General features: G+C 58.7%; 1 protein-coding gene across 2 annotated transcripts in view; it reads right to left on the reverse strand.

Annotated features, from left to right (window-relative positions):
• Positions 1–19,833, reverse strand: part of LOC125917974 (uncharacterized) — a 48,320-nt gene that overhangs the window by 24,017 nt on the left and 4,470 nt on the right. Inside the window, exons 2-3 of one of the 2 annotated variants that reach the window (XM_049624030.1) lie at positions 19,642–19,680; positions 18,249–18,576 (exon numbers count right to left, since the gene is read on the reverse strand). The gene's annotated coding sequence lies outside the window, so the exon portion shown is untranslated. Of the gene's footprint in view, positions 1–18,248; positions 18,577–19,641; positions 19,681–19,833 lie in introns of those variants that run through there. The other variant, XM_049624029.1, reaches the window with a different exon arrangement.

Genomic DNA, 19,833 nt, shown 5'->3' on the forward strand with positions numbered 1-19,833 from the left:
TCTACACCGGGTGCCAAACCATGAGGGGGATGGAACAATCCACTCCCTACAGTGCGCGTTAGGGTCTGGAGAGAGTGTCACATCCGCGGTGTCACTTTACCCTCCCTACCCGGAAACCCGGGCCGGGGAAGGTGGGAGGCTGGTGTGAGTGAGAAGGGAGATTCGAGAACCCTGGGGGAGACTTCTCCCGGGGCTCAGCCGACTCAGGCCTGCGTTGCTGTTCAAAGGGCAACATTCAACCTTCAAGGAATCTTTTAAGGAGCCACAAGGGGCCGTTTGCTTGGGTCGGGGGTCTACCTGGTGTTTCATAGTTAGAGGCACCTCCCAGGTAGGGCCTAGCTCAGGGGCCCCACACACCTCAGACAGACGCAGCAGACCCCCCGCCTGGCCTTCCCATTTGGCCCGTTAGCCCCCACGCGGACGGGGGCTGCCTCTGTCTTGCACATACAGTGACGCAGGTGACCTGGGCCAAGCAAGACGCTGAGTGGCTCCCACATTTGACCTGCTTGTCAGGGTGATGGTCTCTGAGCTGGAACCGAAGTGCTATTTGGGCATTCGTTCACTTACTCGGAACACATTTAACTGAACTCTTAGCAGACGGCGGGCACTGTCTTATGTGTTCCGGAACAATTCCTGCCTTCGAGGAGGTCACATAAGTGGCCCAGGAGGTTACAGGGCAATGCGACACACGCCATGAGAAAAGCGAGTGCAGGATGCTGGCAGGCATGCGTGCTGAGAGGCCTACAGCCCTACCTAAGGATCCGGGAAGACTTCTCGGAGGAGGTGACATTTAAACAGAGACAGATGCAAATGAGTTAGACACGCAGAGGGAGACAGAGACAGAGGAAATGCAGAGGGGTGGGCTGTGGGGAGCAGCCTTGCCGGGGACTTTCCGAGAAGCTCCCTCACCCAGGCAGTGGGGGCCTCAGGCCCTAGGCCCCAGGCACTCCCCTGACACAACACAGTCAGTGGGCAGCTGTGGGCAGAGCCCCCAGCTCCCGTGTGAAAGGCGCCCAGGTAGATCACGGTCAGAGAGGCCTCCAGCCAGGTGCCCACGGGCTTGTCCCAGCAGCGCTGGCGCGGTTGGAAAAAGCCTGGGGGCTGGTCGTACCGAGGACACAAACAGCAAACACCCATCCACCCCCGCCCTGCCCACGGCAGCGCCCCCGCATAGACACTCCGGTGACACCTTCTTCCGGGACTTTGCCCTGGGCAAGGCAGGTGCGGGGCTCACACTGGAATCTGCCGGGGAATTCAGACCACTGCATCCACCCGCAGGATCCCGCCAGGTCACAAACCATCACGGAGAGCCCTGGACCCAAACAAGTTACCCCCAAAAGAGCCAGTGTCATCCTGGGCCCCAACAGCCCAGCTGACACGAGGCCACAGGCCAGGAAATGGCCACCTGGCTCAGCGAAGGCCTTGGGCCCAAAGCGAGGAGGCCTGCTGGGCCTGTGTCTCCTCTCCAGCGGCCCCCCCCTCCCCTGCAAGCGGCTCAGACACTCTCTCCCCTGCACGCTGCCCTCCAGAAGGGACTTGGGATGCTGTCTGCATGATCTGGTTATCTTCCACAACTGGGCTGACAGCTCTCCAGAGCAGAGCTTCCGCAGAATCCCTTCGGTACCTCGGTGCCCAACCCGGCGCTTGGGCTGAATGGGAGAAGGGAGAGAGGTGGGCGTCTGCCCGATACCGCCCAAGCACCACGTCCTGGGAGGCTGGAGGGATGATGCGAGCCGAGCCGGAGGGAAGCTTCCAGCAGGTGGGCTGGGATGTGGGCCAGGAGGACTGCAGAGCTTTCAGAGTGGCACGCGACAGGACCGGAAGGGGACGTGCCCGCCGAGGGGGAGCGGGATCCGGCGTGGCGGGCACTCGGGCGCCAGAATCCTCGGTGTCGGGAAACACACCCCCCTGGGAGCAGGACGGCAGTGACAGTCTCAAGTGCTATCCATACACCTGCCTGGGGGAAGTGCAAAGGCAGCGGGAAAGACAGAATAAATCCCAAGTGCCCAGCACGTCTGGACCCACGGGCACCGTGCTTTTAGCTGTGGCTCAGCTCAGTCGCGTCTCGCCGGCCATGCAGGGTGGGTGGGTACAGCCTATGCTGTCCAGCTCACCCCACCTCTCCACAGTGCCTTCTAGAAGGACCCAGCGGTGAACAGCAGGGTGTCAGTTCAATGAGTAGTGCACGGCCAAGAATGAAACAAGGGCCAAAGCCCGCAAAATCGGGCCACAAAGGATGATTTTAATAACGTGGGGGGATGTATTCAGTAAGTTACATTACACAGGTTACAACGGCACGTATAAAAAAATACAGTCTCGTTATAGCAAACCGGAACGAGACAGGCATTTTCTGGCAGTCACGAGACTAGAAACTGTAAGAAGGTGGGATCCGGGGCTGCCCTGCCCAGCGAGGAGGGTTTGTTTCCAAAATTGGTCTCCAAGCCCCTCCTCGCGCCTGCCAGGCCCACTCCTATCTTGGGTCTTGCGTTGGCTCTGGCCAGACCACCCTCCCTGACAGCTGTCCCCACACTGGCTCAAATGTCACCTTTTTTTTCCTTTTTGAACATTTATTTATTTTTGAGAGAGAGAGAGACAGAGAGACAGAGACAGAGGTAGAGTGTGAGTGAGGGAGGGGCAGAGAGAGGGAGACCCAGAATCTGAAGCAGGTTCCAGGCTCCGAGCTATCGGCACAGAGCCCGACGCGGGGCTCGAACTCACAGACGGAGAGATCCTGGCCTGAGCCGAAGCCGGCCGCTTAACCAACTGAGCCACCCAGGCGCCCCTCAAAGGTCACCTTAATGAGGTCTGCCACCACTGACTTATCTCAGATTGAAAGCCCCTCCCTCCAACACCGCCACTCCCCCATTACCCTGCTCAACTCCTTCCCAACGTGAAGGAATTTGCTTGATTATCATGTTTATTATCTGTCTCCCACTAAAGGCCTTCTCCTTGAAGGAGGAGGGTCTTTTCTTCCCCCCCTGGGGGCCTAAAACAATGCCTGGCACCGTAGTAGGCATTCATGAGACGCTGAATTCACATGTATATCTTTTGCAATAAGGAGAAAACTACCAATAGCAAAATATTTAAATATCGGGTTTTTTTTCTTCATCTACATCGGGCACATTTCCCCTTAATGCTAGGCCTGGGTATTTTCATACGCTTTATCAGCATTAAGAATGGGATCTTTTCTTGTAAAGGCAAGTTCTTTAAGGTGCAATTTACATATGCTAAAATTAATCCTTTTTATGTATACAGTTCAGTGCATTTGGACAAAGGTATATCGTTGTGAAATGACCAATGTGACGACGTTTCCAGCAGAAGAAGGGGACCTTTGAAAATTATATATTAATAAGCAGTCATGGCTAATATGAATATTTATCTTCTCTCTAACTACTCTCTTGATTATTTTACTAAATGACAGTTTTGCCACGGATTCTTCTGTTTTTCCCCCAGATACAAAAGAAGGGCAGAAAGGAAGCCAACGTTTGCTGACCATAAGGTGTTACACAGAGATGGTTTCCTGGGTCTCATTTTCTCCTCAAACCCTCCAAGGGAGGTGCTGTGTCCGGGGCATGAGTGAGGAAATTATAGTCTGAAAGTTATCTCACGTGCCCCAGGTCACATAGCTGGGGAGAGGACAATCTGGGGCTTCCGTCCCGGCAGATTCTGACTCCAAACTCATGTTCGTCCCAGCAAACAACGATGGAGTTACTGGGTTGTATTTTTTTTTTAAGTTTATTTCTTTTGAGATAGAGCACACATGCGCAGAAGAGGCAGACAGAGAGAGAGAGAGAGAGAGAGACAGAGAGAGAGAGAATCCCAAGAGGGTTCCACGCTGTCAGCACAGAGCCCAACATGGGGCTCGAACTCACAAACCATGAGATCATGACTTGAGCCAAAATCAAGAGTCAGACGCTTAACCGACGGAGCCATCCAGGTGCCCCGATGGAGTTATTCCAGCCGTGAAAGACGAGGGGGTGCTTGTAATCTGTGTTCTTTCTGCATCTTGTGTGACAGCCTTGCCTTGAGTGTCCTGCACGCTATGAAACACGGTGGCTGTCATTGCCATTCCCACTGCCCAGCTTGCTTCTATACTTCCTTCTTCACCCGGATGGCTCTGACACACAGTTTCCGGGCACAAGAGAAGCCCCCGAGACCCCCAGCCCTAGGACAAGCAACAGAACGTCCAGGCAGGAGAAGCTCCTTATTGATTGCATCCAGCCTGGTGAATTCTACAGAGGACAGAGTGCTGCTGCGTGAACAGAACGGGCCCCCGAACAGGAGATCAGGAAGGACTTCACGTGTGAAATGACATCTCTGGGAATATGTACCTGCAGGGCGTCCCATGCCAGGGTTATGGAAAGGAATTCTTCTCTACCCACAGCCTCCACCTCTTCGTTCTGGTCGGATTTTCTTCCCTAAAGACAGCCAACGAGGGAAGAGATCCCTGATTTCCCGCGGGGCCCAGATCTCCCCGAAAGGCCACCCTTGCGCAGTTAGCCCATGAATCTCTTCTGTTACACAGACACCTGCCTGTGCGCACATCCTCCCATTCAACACTTCAAGGCAACTTATTCTGTGTGGGGAACGGACCAACAAAGCCCCCGTCCCACGGAGCTTCCGCTCCCGTGGAGGACACACGGTCAGGACGCCAGCTCTGTGCCATCGGGCAGGAAAGGTCTGCCCGCCTCCTCGCTGCCCAAATCCTCCTGCAACGGACGCTCGGTTCCCAGCCCCTTCCAAGAGGCTGTTCCAAGAAGCCTTCTCAGAACCATCCAGTCAAAAGCGTTCTTTCCCTTTCCGCCCAACACCCACGTGCCTCAACGCTCTGCTCCCGCCTCTACTTGAACTCCTGTCCTACGTTTCGTCTTTGAATTAAACACCCGTGTCCCTCTCCGCGCACGCCCCCTTCAGGGCAGGTCTGCTTCACAGCCACACTTCACCCACACCCAGCACAGACCCGCCTGCCGGCCGCACCAGAAGCTGTGCTCAACACCAAGTGTGCCCGCGGTCTGGGTGGTCAGCCCCCCGAGGGCAGCGCAGGTTGCCACTTCTGCATCCTGCACTCCGTAAAAATGTGAGTGAGCTCCCGGATGTAATCGGAAAGACTGAAAGAACAGTCGGCAGGCACCCCCGAAGCCAGGGGCCACCCTTTGTGACAAAGACCAAAAGACCCGAAGGGAACACGCAGAGGTGAGCGCCTGTAATGGAAGGCCACGATCAGGGTTGTTTTTGTTTGGGTTTTTTTTTGTCCTATATCTCGCCAACTTTCTGATAGATTGTTACATAACTTTTCTAATTAAAGTAAGGGTTTTATGCCGTCCGGTGTCCCCTGGGTTCCGGTGTTCTGCCCCACTGACCTCAAAGTCATGGCCCAGTGAGCCAGGGGGGAGATCTAGGACACCCTGAAAGAGGGAAGGACGGGAAGGAAGGAGGGAGGGAAGGTGGGAAGGAAGAGAAGAAGGAAGGGAAAGAAGGGAGGGAGGCCTGGAATCCTGGGGAACAGGCAGGTTTGCTAGGCAACCTGGCTGCCCCAAGCTCCTGTAATAGCCAGTTAGGAGACTTGGGGACTTGAGGACCCGTCCAAGCTGGATTCTGCTAGAGGCCCGAGGGGAAAACACAGACCTTGAGGCTAAAATGGACACAGAGTCAATTCCGAAAGAGCCCAGGATAGCTGGGTCTGGACTATGAAGTCCCAAGGTTTGACTCAGATAAGCAACTTGGGGACAAAACAGAGCGACCCCGAGTGCAGTTGGCCGGGTCTCCCAGAGTAAGGGCATCCCAGATCTCTGGGGTGGTGCCGACAGGCCAGGCCAGGGCTCCCGGCTTGCCCGAGGACGCAGACACACCGGCCTAGGAGGCCCTTCTGGTTCCAGAAGGCCAAGGGCCAGGGGGGGAGGAGAGCCAGTTTCCCAAGGCGGCCTGAAATGTTCTGAAACATTCAAAACCCACCAGCTCCGGGGGATTTTGTGATGATCCTCATCTACACCGAGATCCGCTCCTACCCACACCCAATCTCCGGTTTCTAGGAACACTCCCGTCACCCGTCACTTTAGATCACTTTAAACTTTAATTTTTCTATTATCAGTCAGATGATGACGACGATGCTTCCAGGCCTCTGCCCACCACAATGTCTTATACATGGAGACGCTGCCCGGTGTTGCTGTGAACAGAGAACTTGCTCGGGGGCCCCGTTCTGCCCCTTCCTGGACAAGCCCCTCCATCCTGGGCCTCAGTTTCCTCATCTGCCTCCCCTTCCAGGCAGGGAATCTTGCTTTCCAGCCCCCCTCCACCCCCAGGGCCTGCTACTCCACTGGCCCACAGGCGATTCTCCTTCCCGGGGCATCCTTGGCCACTCAGGCCTGGCTCGTGGCTGCTGCTCTGGGGCGTCCAATGTCACACCTGTTCAAGACCTTCTTCCTGGAGGGTTAAGCACTCCTGTTCTGGGGGAGCCCCTGTAGCACTGTTTTCTGCTCACTGAGGAGGGCACCGAAGAGTTGTAGGGCAGGGAGGGGGGCACCCAGGGGACCTCCAGAGGTAGGGCAGGGAACCCTGGAGTTGGCCGCCTTCTCCAGGACCGGCCTTGGCTTCTGGGCCAGGGAGGGACGGGGCCCCTGCTGTCCCAGCCACCTGTCTTTCCGCCTCCAAACTGGAGGCTCCCCGGGCATCAGGCCTTACCTGTCACGTATGCCCCACGGTGGACACGGTGCCTGGAACACAACAGGTGCTTAATAGTGGATGAAGGACGTGGAATGGGCTCTCGGCACCCTCAAGTGGCATCCGACTGCACCCCGATGACGTGCCTCTCACGAGCTTCCTCCTCCCCCCTCGGCCAGCAGCACGCACGCCGTCACCCCGCTCTCCTGTGTGGCTCACACGGAGGAGATGTGGTTTCGCTGATCTTTGGTGAATGACCAGAAACAGACATAAAGCAGAAGTAAACTCAGAACCGCTGGTGGCACTAGACTGAGGCCATCCACCGTCCCCCCGACATGTCAGCAGCTTTCGTGTAAGAGAAGAAGACGGCCACGGTGCAGTCCTTCGCCTTGAAAGCTCATCAGGCAGAGGAAACCAAGAAGATGAGGCAGGAAGAGAGAAAGGTCCAAAGCGCCCGCAGACCCAGTCTCGGCCCGAGGAGGGCGCGGCCGGCCCGTGCACCGAGGTCTCCAGGGGGGACCAGGAACAAACCCGGGCACGGGGCCACAGGGGCAGTAAAGCGGCACCGTGGGAAGCCAGGCCCCTGCCCTACAGGGCACGGCGCCCCCTTGGGAGTGAGACGCCCCCTCCAGGCCTGGCGGAGGGGACTTCCCGGGCACCTCACCTGGCCGCCCAGGTGGTCTCTGGATGAATAGAGAGACCCTACAGGGGAGCATGGGGTGGAAGCCTGTCCGGAAACGAAGGCTAATACCCAGCGACCATAGGAAGACAAACGTGGCCTCTCCACGGTTCCCTCTCCCTGCTGAGCCCTGGGCTGGGGCTGAGGGCAGTGGCGTGGGTGGAGGGGGGGGGGGTTCAGCACCCCAGAACTGCCTTCCCCAGCGAGGCCATCCAGCCCGAAACCACCCCTGCCTGCACCAAAACCAGTGAGCTACACGGGGCCTCAAGGCCCAAGGGAAACTGCATTCAGAGGTCACAGAGCCACAAAGTGAACAAGGTGAATGGTTTGCTAAGAAAAGCTTGACCCCGGGGAGAACCTCGGGGTTCGGGGTCAGACGTGGACGACAGCTCTGCCTGTCTGCCCAGCTCCAGGGGCTGATAGGTACTCAAGACTGGTTTTCCTGCCCCACCCGGGAGCCCGCCATACCCACAACCCCCCCCGAATGCAAACAGCGGGGCCACACGCGCCTCATGCAATCGCCTAACCCTGCCTTACCAGTTCCAGGCCGCCAGTGGGGCCATCCAGGGCCCCAGGTAACACCCCTTCCCCTGATCCTCTCGTTGGCTCACCACCGGGTCCCTAGAGGTACCAGCTGGAGTCCCCACCGGCAAAGGGGTCAGCCCCATAACGCAGCCTCAGATGGGCCCCTTCGCCTTACGGGTGGGGAAACCGAGGACCACAGGGACGAAGACCGAAGCTAGCGGCAAGGTCAGAACTGGAACCCAATCCTCCCTCGACGTGGCCGCCACCTGTGAGCCCGCCCTTCCAGCCCCCCGGGAGCAGGGTGCCCCCTGACAGAGGAATGCACCCTTGGGATCCCTCGGCAGCCGAGGGGGCATCGGCGGGCCTTTTCGGGTGCCCCTGGATCACATCCCCAGGCAGACCCCTGTGCCCGGCTCAAGGCCAGCGCCAGTGGTCACCTCATGTCCCGACCTCAGCGTCCAGGCATCACAGGCTGCCTGTCGAAGCGCCACTCACAGTCAACCCCTCCGTCCTACGTGTGGGACCCTGCTTGGACCCGCCCCGAGGCCAGCGCCTCCCACGCTCCTTGGAGACCCTACCTGTCAGCATCAGACTAACTTCCTCCCGAGACAGTCCAGCTCTGCCCGCGGGCCTAGAGCTTCCACAGATGGGGAACAATATACAAGACGGGCCAGAAACACGCCAGGCCGAAATCCTAACCCCAAGGACCGCCCCCGCCAAGCATCTGTGGGCACTCGGGGACGCACGCATGCTGGCCCTCTATCCTCCACTGGGCTCTACGGAGTCACCTGTGGTGTTGTTTGGAAAGGGAAAGCGGTCACGTCTAAGGGGAAGGAGAAATTCGGGAATGGAAGTGGGAGAGGGTTCCCAGCGATCTCCACCAAGGGCCCAAAGCCCAGTGTTTAGCTCCACGTGGGCAGAATGCCAAAGCCAATGCCTGAGTCCCCACCACCCCCGGGGCCCAATCCAGCAGTTTGCTGAAGACAAGGGGACCGGTCTGTGCCTGCACCTCCAGATAAGGGCTATATATAGCAGGAGAAAGTTGTTTTTTTCCAAAAGGTTAAGAAGCACATTTCAAGGAGCGAAAAGGTTTCAAGGACACGCTGGGGGTGGCCTGATGAGGGCCAGAGGCTTTTCTTCCTTCAAAACCATAAACTGAACTTCTTACGGGAGAAGTCATCCTGGCCTGGTTGAATTCACGTTTCCTTTTAGCTCGCTTCCAACTTTCCCTGGTGGATCCAAACACAGCATATTCATTATTACTTGATTTTAATAAGGAACAGTTTCCGATGACAAAATCCCTCCCACAAGGCCTCAGGGACCTCTCCGAGGGTTCCCGCCACACCAGAGCCCTACTGCCCTGCCCTGTGAGCTCCTCCCGGGGGGCTGGGGGGGGGAGGTGGGGTGCCTGCAGTTCTGGAACCATCTCCAACACCAGGCAGTGCTCGCGAATTCGAATTCAAGTCAAGCGGAGCTGAACTATAAGGCAACCAGAGGCCCGAGGGCACACGCCTCTAGAACTGCTTGTCAAAACCACCACACACCGAAGCACCTTTTCATCAACTATCTGACTTCTGTGTTTGGCCTGATTCCCATTTCCTGGGGAAGAAGCCTGGTTGTCCCCAGGCAGCTCCATGCCCAACACGGGGGCCGGAGCCCTGGCGGGAGACGAAATCCGGAGACCCGGCCATCGGCCTGGGTGGACGGAGCGGGCGGAGAGAGAAGGACCGGCCTAGAGCAGGGGTGGGCGGGGCGGACAGGAAGAGCCGGAGGGGGCTGACAGCTGGCTTCCTGGAGCAGCCGTTCCTTAGGAAAATTCACTTGTTTCTGCAAGTAGCAGGGGAAGGAAGCACCCTGGGGTTGGAACCCACTCCCTGCCCCTTGCTGGATGGGGACCCACGGTCCCCACCGCTCTGCAGTCTCCATTCACACCACAAAGAACCCAAATGGGAGCACAGGGCAAGTGGCCGCCCTCACCCAACCCCCAGCCTCCTGGCCCTGCAACCACTAAGCACTCGGCCGGCAGGAAGGCAGACGCCCAGCAGGAAGGGCATCCGGAGATTTCTAGAAGATTCTCCCGATACCGTGAGGCTGGGAAAGCCAGAGAGAATTTCCGGACGGGTCGAGGGAAGAGTAGCTAGCCACGGCTGCTGACGCCTGGGCAAAGAGTGAGCCCCTCGGAGGAGACACACCCCTCAAAGGCCAGAGGGGGGCATGGAAACGAGGCACGGGCATTACATGACTTTCCCAGGCAGACGAGACGGCTCCCTCCCCCGACCCCACAGGGCTGGAGAAAGCTCTCCCAGCAGCCGCCGCCCGGCAGTGGCATCTTCAGCAGGCCGCGGGGACAGGCAGGACACCCGCGCACCGAGTGGCAGTGCCGCTCTGGGTCCCGCCCGGAGGCGGCCTCCAGTGCCAGCCTCCCCCAGCCGGGGGGGAAAGCGCGGGCCGCCGCCAGCTCGGGAGGGAGACGTGCTTGTGGGAAAATCCAGTTCGTGATGGCATTCCTCTGCCACCGCTCCCCACTCGGGAGAGATGTTGGCTAAGAAAATGAAGCCGGTTGCGGCCATGACTTCCAAGAGACACAATCAAATGATCTATTCCTGGATTCTGCAAGAACCGAAATGTAATTCAATTCCTGAAATGTCATTCGGAGCCGCTGGGGCAGGCAGTGGCGAAGCTCAGTAAACACATCGCCGTTCAAGCCCAGACGCGCAGCCACTGACCCCGAGCCCTGGAGCCGGGCGTTGCGGGGGAGGCCGCGGCCGGCGGGAGGCAGCCCACGGCCACAAGTAACCACCGACAATACCACGGGAGGCGGGCTACGCGAGAAATGCTAACAAAACCGCACCGGGCTCGAGGAAGGAGGGCTCGCTGCATCTGGGGGGCGTCAGGAGGCTCCCAAGCGAGGCCGCCAGTGTCGCCGAAGCTCACGGACCCCTTGAGAGGAGGAGGACCAGAGAACCCGCCCCCCACTCGGGTCAACGTGGACGCCCGTCTGTCATCACACCCACGTGCACACGCTGCCACGCATGTGTGCACACACACGCACGCGCGCACACTTACGCGAGCACGCACACAGATATATGCATGCCCCGCACGGGCACTTACACACACACACGCACTGATACGCATGCGTGCACACGCATACACACGCACCTGCACGCACAGACGCCCGCACGCACACACGTGCACATGCCACGCGTGTGCACACACAGTCCCACGGTAGAGAGGGTAAAGGCCATCCGAGGCTTGAGGATCCCACGCAGCACGTGGTCCCGGGTGAGAGGCGGAGGGCTGCTCCAGCTCACGGAAGGCCGTGCAGACACCCCCCTTCCAACACAGGGCTCACTGGGACGACAGCGCCACGGTTTTCTGAGGGGGCTTCAGCTGGGGGACTGCGGTATGGGACAGGGGCTTTTCTGGCGCTTTGACTCATTTGCGCCAGGAAGCCTAACTTTTATACCAGAGCTGACGCATGGGATCATGGGGGATTATTATGGTTGCCTTACTGGTTTCTTTCTAAAGTTTGTGAATTTTCCATAAGGGATACTAAAATTTTAGCTTACACTATTTTTTTTTTTTAACGTTTCTTTATTTTTGAGAGGGAGAGAGCCAGCGCGTGAGTAGGGGAGGGGCAGAGAGAGAGGGAGACACAGAATCCAAAGCAGGTTCCAGCCTCCGAGCTGTCTGTCAGCACAGAGCCCGACGCGGGGCTGGAACTCGTGAATCAGGAGATCACGACCTGAGCCGAAGTCGGACGCTCAACCGACCGAGTCACCCAGGCACCCTCTAAAATTTTAGTTTACATTGTGACACCAAAGCGCCCCCTGAGAATGACACTCCTATCTGCCCGCCCCCCGTGGATTAAATATCTCCTATAACGAATGAGTGCAGCACAGGCAGGGACAAATTCCCCTCAAGGCCCCAGCAGATGACAGGAAAACCAGAGAAACAACTGGAAAGAGCCAGGCAGAATCGTCTCCTTCGGACTCCCCGTTGCGACTCGGGGGCCCCAGAGCCAGAAACGCTCTGCGTGGCCCCGGGCACCCCTCGCCTGGCTGAACACCCCATCCTCCCACACTGAGGGACCCGGCGTCTGCCCTGCAGCTGCCTGCCCCCCCCGCCCCGAAAGTCCCAGGCCGATGCATCCCCCTTCAAACAAGGGCACCGTGTGAGATATATACTCGGGGCTCCCGCGGCCTCCAACGTCCTCTGTCTCACAGTCAAACCACGGTGTTCGCACCAAGGCCAAGGATGCTCAGAGGTGCACACGGTGGTATCCACGCCAGGAAGCGAAAACTAGGCCAGCGGCCAGTGAGGGGAGCCCGAGGCAGGCGGAGCGGGCATCGGAGGCTTCCAGAGGCGACCCCTGAGCCCCGAGGTGAGAGAACGCGGCTGCGGATGGGCCGGGGAGGAGGGCACCAGGAGGGGCCCTCTCCGCCAGCCTGGCATGGCCAGTTCTCGTGGTGCCGGACAGTCCCTGCCCGGTCCACGTTCCAGTCTGGCTTGGGCTCCGTGGCCGGGCTGCAGGACACAGAGGGTGGGGACTGGCATCCAGCAGGCGAGCCACTTCTACAGGGAGACTTCTTCCAGAAAGCAGAAGACTCGGGGGACTGGTCCAGACGGACCGTTCCGTATTCTCCTCCCACTCCACCTTCCGGGGGCTTGTTTGTGAGGCGGGGACAAGAGGCCACTCAGATGAGCGGGAGCCTGATGAGGCTTGGGGGGGTGTGACCCGCACAGCGCGGCAGGGGCAGCAGGGGAGGGAGGTGAAGACTGGGGGGCGGGGTGGGGCACACCGTGAGATGCAGGAGGGGTGAAGAACCATCCAGATCAGGTGGGAAGAGAAGCAGTGGCTCCTGGTTGCAACCCCCAGAAACAGCCGTCCCTGAGGAACCTGCCTGTCCCTCCGCAGGCCCGCATCAGCTCTGCCCCGCCCCCCTGCGTGGACCACAGGCTGTCTGTTCATATGGCAGACACCCCCCACCCCACCCCAGGCATCTTGGCACTGGAGGGTGCATTTATTTCCAAGCACATGCCCAGAGTTGGGCTCAGTCGCTCATAAGTACCCCCGCCCACACACACACACACACACACACACGGTCCCGGAGCAGGTGCACAGGAGGTAGGGTAGCCCACTGAGATAGCCAGGATCCTGCTGTCCTGGAACAGCATCTGAGAGGAGCCAGCGCAGGGCTCGGGGACGTGAGTTCTAGTTCCGAGACCTCGGTTTCCTCGCCTGTAAACTACATGGATGACCAAGTCCTGGAGGATGGGGGCAGCTCTGTCCATGACTGCCTCTGAGGGCTCGGTCTGTGAGTGTGTGTGTGTGTGTGTGTGTGTGCACGCGCTGTGGGGGAAGGGGGCACAAATCCCTCACATCCAGCTCCCGGGGAGTCGGGGTCATTTTCAGGCCGCTGGTCGGAGGAGAACCAGCATGCACGTGCCCAGTGACAGCCGGGTGGCCTCACATAGAGCGTCTGGCTCAGGATATGGCTGGCTTTCCTGTGTCCAGGCCCCAGCTACAAAGAGACAAGCACTGGGAACACGCGAGGGGGCAGGAAGGGCCCTGCGTCCCTCAAACGGCCCCTTTTTAAGGGGGGGCTGCACCTGCTGGGGGGGGGCGGGGCAGACGGCAGCAAGGGGAGGCAGAACCGGCCTGGTAGGAAGAGACCCCTCTGCAAGAAGTCAGGGGAGGGAAAGGAAGTTCCTTAAAAACCAGTCAACAGGAAAGGGGATCAGCGGATGGCCCCGCGGGTGCCTCCCACGGGACTTATCTGAGCCGTCTCCCCAGCGTCCCCCCAGCCCCTGCACACACACACTCCCAGCCTCTGTCTCCCTGGCGACCCCCCCCCCTTCCAGGTCACCGGCCCCTCCTCCCCTGTGCTCAGAGTGCTGGGCCACCGTCACCCCTCGGGAAAACGGCAACAGTCTTCTAGGGGAGCCCGGGCTCAAAGGCAAGCACGTGGGCCTGGGCCCAGCTTGGACACCCGTCCTGGGCGCCCTCTGGAGCCTGTGCATCTGGGCCAAAGGCAAAGAAGGCGCCATTTCTAAGTCTCACCACAGGCTCTTCCCCAAACTGCAGCCTTGAGGCCCTAAGCGCAGTCTCCTCCTCACTCCCAGAGGCCCACGCTCCTGCAGGAGGCCCCTGCCAATCCTGGCCGGACACCGGCACCTGCTCGGGGCCCCGAATCACCCCCTGCCCTGCCCGCTGCTTGGCAGACCCAGTAAAGGCCACCACTTGCTGGGCACTAACACTGTCTCCATGTCGGGCGACTGTGACCTAAAACGGCAGGGGTGTCATATCCACCTTTCAGACCAGAAACCCGAGGCTCAGCGGAGGGGGTAGGAAACAGCTCACTGGAGGTCAGGCCGCCCAGGGAGGCTGGCTCGAGATCTGAACCACATCCTGGCTCTGGGCCGGGGGCAGGGGGTGCAGGGGGGTCAGCGCATAATGCGGCTGACCTCAGAGCCTGTTTAAAATGCAGATTCCAGGGCGCCTGGGTGGCTCAGGGGGTTAAGCGTCCGGCTTCGGCTCAGGTCATGATCTCGCAGGCTGTGGGTTCGAGCCCCGCGTCGGGCTCTGGGCTGACGGCTCAGAGCCTGGAGCCTCCTTTGGATCCTGTGTCTCCCTCTCTCTCTGCCCCTCCCCCGCTCATGCTCTGTCTCTCTCTGTCTCAGAAATAAACATTAAAAAAAAATTTTTTTTAATACAGATTCCCGGTCCCGCCCTGGAGATTCTGATCAGTAGGCCTGGGAGAACCCAGAATGTGCATCACAGCCTGCCAGCTGCTTCGTGGTTCCGATGGCAGGTGGGCCATACCTTCCAGAAACATCAGGACGCCCCTGCACGTGTCACACAACTGGAATGCCCCACGTAGGGGTCATGCATAGGGCTGCACCTCCTAAAAGTCCCTCCCACACTCCCCTGCAAACTTCTAAGCTCCTAAGCACAGCCAAAAAAGTCCCAAGTCTCTCTAGCACCACCCAAATTTGTGGGGCAGCAGGAAAGGGGCTGCTGGGGTGCAAACCTCCAGCCGCCCACACTTGCTTGCTTCACACTGCAGGTCTCCGGGGTCAGAAATACTCCTCGCCACGGTGTCACAGTGACCTCAGGAGAACAGCTGTAGAAGAAACCTATTCCTCTGCTGCTCCGCTAGCTGCTGCGTTTATAAAAAATAAACACCTTCTCGTCTTCAAGTCTATTTCAGCAAAAACAATTAGGCACAGCACAGGATAGAACGAGCCTGGGGCTGTATGACTCTGGGAAAACCGCTTGCCCTCTGAGCCTGAGATTCCCCGGCCATACTGTCCTTAAAGATTCTCCTCTGCTCAGCAATCGTCTGGCCGTTATCTTCTCTAATATAGGCCACGGCTGTGCAAAAGCCACGGTTCAAACCAGTCCCCATTATTGGGCACTTCCTTCTGATGCAGGACCAACTTCAGAGTCCAGGCCGGGGAAAGGAACATGCCAGTCCCTCTGCACGCAGCGTGCAGTCTGAGCGGCCTCAGGGCCTGCCCTCCCTCCTCTCCCAAGGGGGCAGGAATGGGATCCCGTGTCTGCAGATACGTCCCTCGTCAGGCTGCCAGCTGGCAGAACGTCACGACAGGACATGGTGAAGGCCTCGGCCTCCCTCCATCCCCGCGGCTCACCTTTCTTTCCTGCAGGGACGAAGACTCGTCTAGATAAGGAGACAGAGGGACAAGCAGAAACGGTCCTTCCCTGTCCTCTCCACGACTCGGTGCTCCGACCGTCACACTCAGCCCACAATGCAGACCTAAGCCCCCGCGGATGCCATCCTCCCTCCCGCCACCCAAGCACTCCCTGCTCCTGCCTATCCCGCCCCTGCACCCGCTCTCCTCCAGAAGGCCAGCACACAGCAAACACTCCAGAAAGACTCCTTGGTTGAGCAACTCAAATTCGGGGAAAACAGGTCACACCAGCACTAGGACCCCGCTCTACCACTTACTAGCTGTGTGACCTTGAACACATCCCCTAACCTCTCTGAGCCTCGGTTTCCTCATTATAAGAGAGACGTCGTAACCCCAGTTCATAGGACTCTCATGAGAATCGAGTTAGCTAAAGTATACGAAGGCACTCGGCAAGCTTTCGAGAGCTTATCAATGTCAACCAATGTTATTGATAACGTTTCAATTGTTATCAATGTTATTGCAAAAAGGCAACAGTCACCGTCAGAGAAATCCTACCCTTCCAATGCGCTAGAGTGAGCGTTACAGAATGGGAAGGGCTTTAGTCACAGTGTCAGCGCTATGTATACAGCTTAGGGAATTCGTTTAAAATAATCGGGGAATCGGTCACCCCAGGTCCCCGAACGTGACGGCTTCGCTGCACCAATGAGGACACAAGACAAACCCCCAGACAGCTGGGGCCGGTCAAGGACTTTGGTTAGAGATTCCCTCTTCCGATAAGTTGAAGGCAATTAGTTAGGGTAACTGATTCAAATTTCAGGGAGATGTGACAGGGCCCTGGGGTGGCCAGACCGGGTTTTCCGGGGGGGAGTCCCACAGATAGTATTCTAGAAATAGAGTCCCGGTTCGCACATATCCCCAGCACTTAGCAAACGCACAGCACATTACAGGCTCCCGGACATCTCTACTGTGGGGATGCTGGTGGACAGGGGAATTAATTACATGCTGATGAAAAGTACAATTAAGAAAGTTCAAAGGCAAGGGCGCGTGGGTGGCTCAGCCGGTTAAGCATCCGACAAGTGATTTCAGCTCAGGTCATGATCTCACAGTTTGCGCGTTTGAGCCCCGCATTGGACTCCCTGCTGGCCTCTTAGAGCCTGCTTGAGATCCTCTGTCTCCCTCTCTCTCTGCCCCTTTCCCTGCTCTCTCTCTCTCTCTCAAAATAAACATTAAAAAAAAAAGAAATCTCAAAGGTAGAAAGAGAGAGAAAAGAAGGGAGGAAGGGGGGAAGAGGAGAGGAGAGGAAAAGGAAGAGAGAGGAGGTGGGGGGAGGAGGGGAAAGGATCCCAAAGAACTCTTCTGGAATGTGCTCGGGCCTCAGCTCTGGTACTAGGAAGACGGCTGGTCTCCTGTCACATAATATTTGTTTTCCAAAGGCAAGTTCAGTGAAAGGATAGTGTTTTATTTTTGGTTTTGCTTTCCATTGTTTAGTCTTCCATAGCTGGCCACTCAGTAGCTTTGTGAAAAAGTCTCTCATGAAACAGGGCAGTCAGGTCAACTCCAAAGCCCTTGGCTCATGGGTCCGGCTCCCCGATCCTGGGCGTGTGGGGAACTCAACCCCCTGGATGAGGCTGCCTAAGCCCGAAGCCCCTTCCGGCCCACACACTCCTCCCTGGTGGCTCCCAGGGTTCCTTCCAGGGACGCCTCCCCAACACTGTCCCCCCGCCCCCCCCAGGTGGGGAATTAGGGCCTCTCCCCTCGCCCCACGCCTCCTCCATCAGTGCACCCACCCTTTAGGGGTCTGACCGCCCTCTGGAGACCGGGAGCCCTTGCTGGTGTCCCACACCCCCCAGCACGAGACCGGGTGGGATGTCAGATAAAGAAGGAACAATGAGTAAGTGAAAGGTGGGGCCACTCAGCCCACAGTGCAAACTCACGGGCAGTGAGGAAGCGGGTAAAAGGCAAATTCAGGGTCTCCCAAGCTGGGTGAAGATGGCAGTCAACCCAGTCTTCTTGGAAGAGGAGCATTCCCGTGTGTGTTAATGCATCGATACACAAGGAGATAAAATCGCCCACCGCTGCTGGGGGTGCTGGACTCCGGGAAAGGAGGCACCTTACTCAGAGCAGAGAGGAGCCGGCTTGACCATCCGCCCATCAGGCAGTGATGTGAAAGTCACGGGAGGCAGGGAACGAGAGCTGTGGTTTGTCTGGGTTTGGAGGCCGAAGCCCCAGCCACCCAGCGGGCCTGGAAGATGGGGTCGTGGTTCACGGTCTAGAACCATCCTCCCACGCCCCAGGGCTAGAGGTGAGAGGCTCCACCAGAGAAGAGGGCCAGGGAGACACGGCCCCGCTTGCCAAGGCTCAGTGGCTCCCCGAGAGGCAGAGGACAGGAGAAAAGTCCCCCGTGCCAGCTCTCTGACCTCGCCACTGCCATGCCGGCCATCGGGACGGGGACAGGAGACACTGGGACAATGGTTTCAGCTTCTCAGCCACTGCTCTGCAGTATCTCGCCCGCAGGGGCTACAAAGGAAAACAGACGTGGGAGAAGCCAGGTAAGAAGCAGCCCAGTGACTCTGTGCAGGCAGGGGGCCAGGGGCGCCAGATCGCCTTGGACGCTGGACTCCATGCTGAGGGCCGCCTGGAGCCCCTTGTCAGCCAGTCTGCACCTCTGCCGCTATATGGCCTCTCTCCGGGTCCCCCGGAATTTCCAAAGACCATAGGAGAAGGCTCTTGCGATGGCTACCGTACTGATTTATTCCTGTTTCTCTCCTCATACTTTCTACTTAAAAAAAAAAAAAAAAAATAGGGCTCAACCCAGCGATCCCGACAGCCTGGCCTCACATCTGTCCCCCGTTTCTGAAGTGGGACCAGGGTCATCGCCATCGGGGCCACACTGAGCCAGAAACTGGAGCCAAACACGCTTCTATTCTTGCTGCAAATCCCTGTGGCCCCGGAGAGAGGTTCCTTCCACCAGAGCTGCACACAGCAAGCCGCTGACAGGTAGCCTGCGCCTGAAGCGTGAAAGGAGGACAGCTCTGTTGCTTGTCCTGCTGGCGCTGGGCCTGCGCGGAGGAGAAAAACACGGTTGCTTGACTTTCCTCTCAACACCGCAGGTGGGGGAAACAACGGGAGTAAATGCAATTGCTCTGCAGACACCGCGTGGGGAGGGAAGGTCGCGACGCTGAAGAGAGCATCCTGGTTCTGGGGGTGATCTCGTAAAGACGCCAAGAGGCATCTCTGCTCTTCCTAAAACACTCCCCTTGGAGGAAACGCAGCGCGAGCCGAGCGGCGGTGTGAAACCGATCGGGCCAGAACCGTGCGGCGCTGAGCCTCCCTCCCCCACCCGTCTGGGGTCATTTATTGGCACGGACTCGGCCTCCCGGCCACAGCAGCATCACAGAAGGGCTGAGACTCGGACCTCGCAGCACACGGCTCCTGCCGCAGAGGAAGAAAGAAGGAAGAGAAGGAAACGCTGCGACGTCATAAGGAGGATGCCTGTATGTACGAGAAGGAGGCGAGCCGAAGATCGGGCGCGACTGCGGGCTACGCTGGGAGCTGTGAATTTCACCACGTGGCCATCGGTGGCCGAGGCGCTCCCCTCCCCCCTCCCCTCCCCCCTCCCCTCCCCCCTCCCCCAGCTGCCTGGGCTCCTGTGTTCCCGGCACACCTCCTCCCGTCCCGATCCACCACCCTTGACCTTCGGACGCGGCTCCCGGGATGGATGGCACAGGCACCTCGAGGGAGCACGGGGTGCCCAGCCCACAAGTCAAGAGACCACTGTTTTAAACCGCTTTGCGGATGAGGATGCCCAGCTAGGGTCCGTCGGATGGTAGCCAGCACCGGTGTGAAGCCGTGACCGTGCTCAGGCTGGAGGGGTGTGCAGGGAGAGGCCCACACGAGTGCAGGGCAGGAGCCGGAGCGGGGGGAAGGCGGGGGGTGGGGGGCCCCAGAACCCTGTGGGAGATGCTGAAAGAACAATGGTGAGGGTTTTCCGGTACAGCAGCCACTGCCCGCTTTGTGCCACCGACCCCGGGGTGCCCCCGCCCGCTGGCCAAGCCCCGGGGGGGGTGTGGCGTTGAGGGCACGCACGTGCTGTGGAGCCACACAGAGCTGGGTCCCCGTCCTACCTTCACACCTTGGACCGGTTACTTGGCCTTTCCGACCGGCTGCAGGACAAAAGAGACGGTACGCGATGCGGCTTCTGGGTGCCGGGCACAGGGCAGCCCTTCCCGCTGCCCTCCACTGTCCTGGCGTGCCCCTCCCTCCCTCAAGCTTCTCCTCGGCTGTCCTTCCAGGCCCTAATTCAAGCCGTCCCCCCC

Source organism: Panthera uncia, unplaced genomic scaffold, assembly GCF_023721935.1.
Source record: "Panthera uncia isolate 11264 unplaced genomic scaffold, Puncia_PCG_1.0 HiC_scaffold_352, whole genome shotgun sequence".
Taxonomy (NCBI): domain Eukaryota; kingdom Metazoa; phylum Chordata; class Mammalia; order Carnivora; family Felidae; genus Panthera; species Panthera uncia.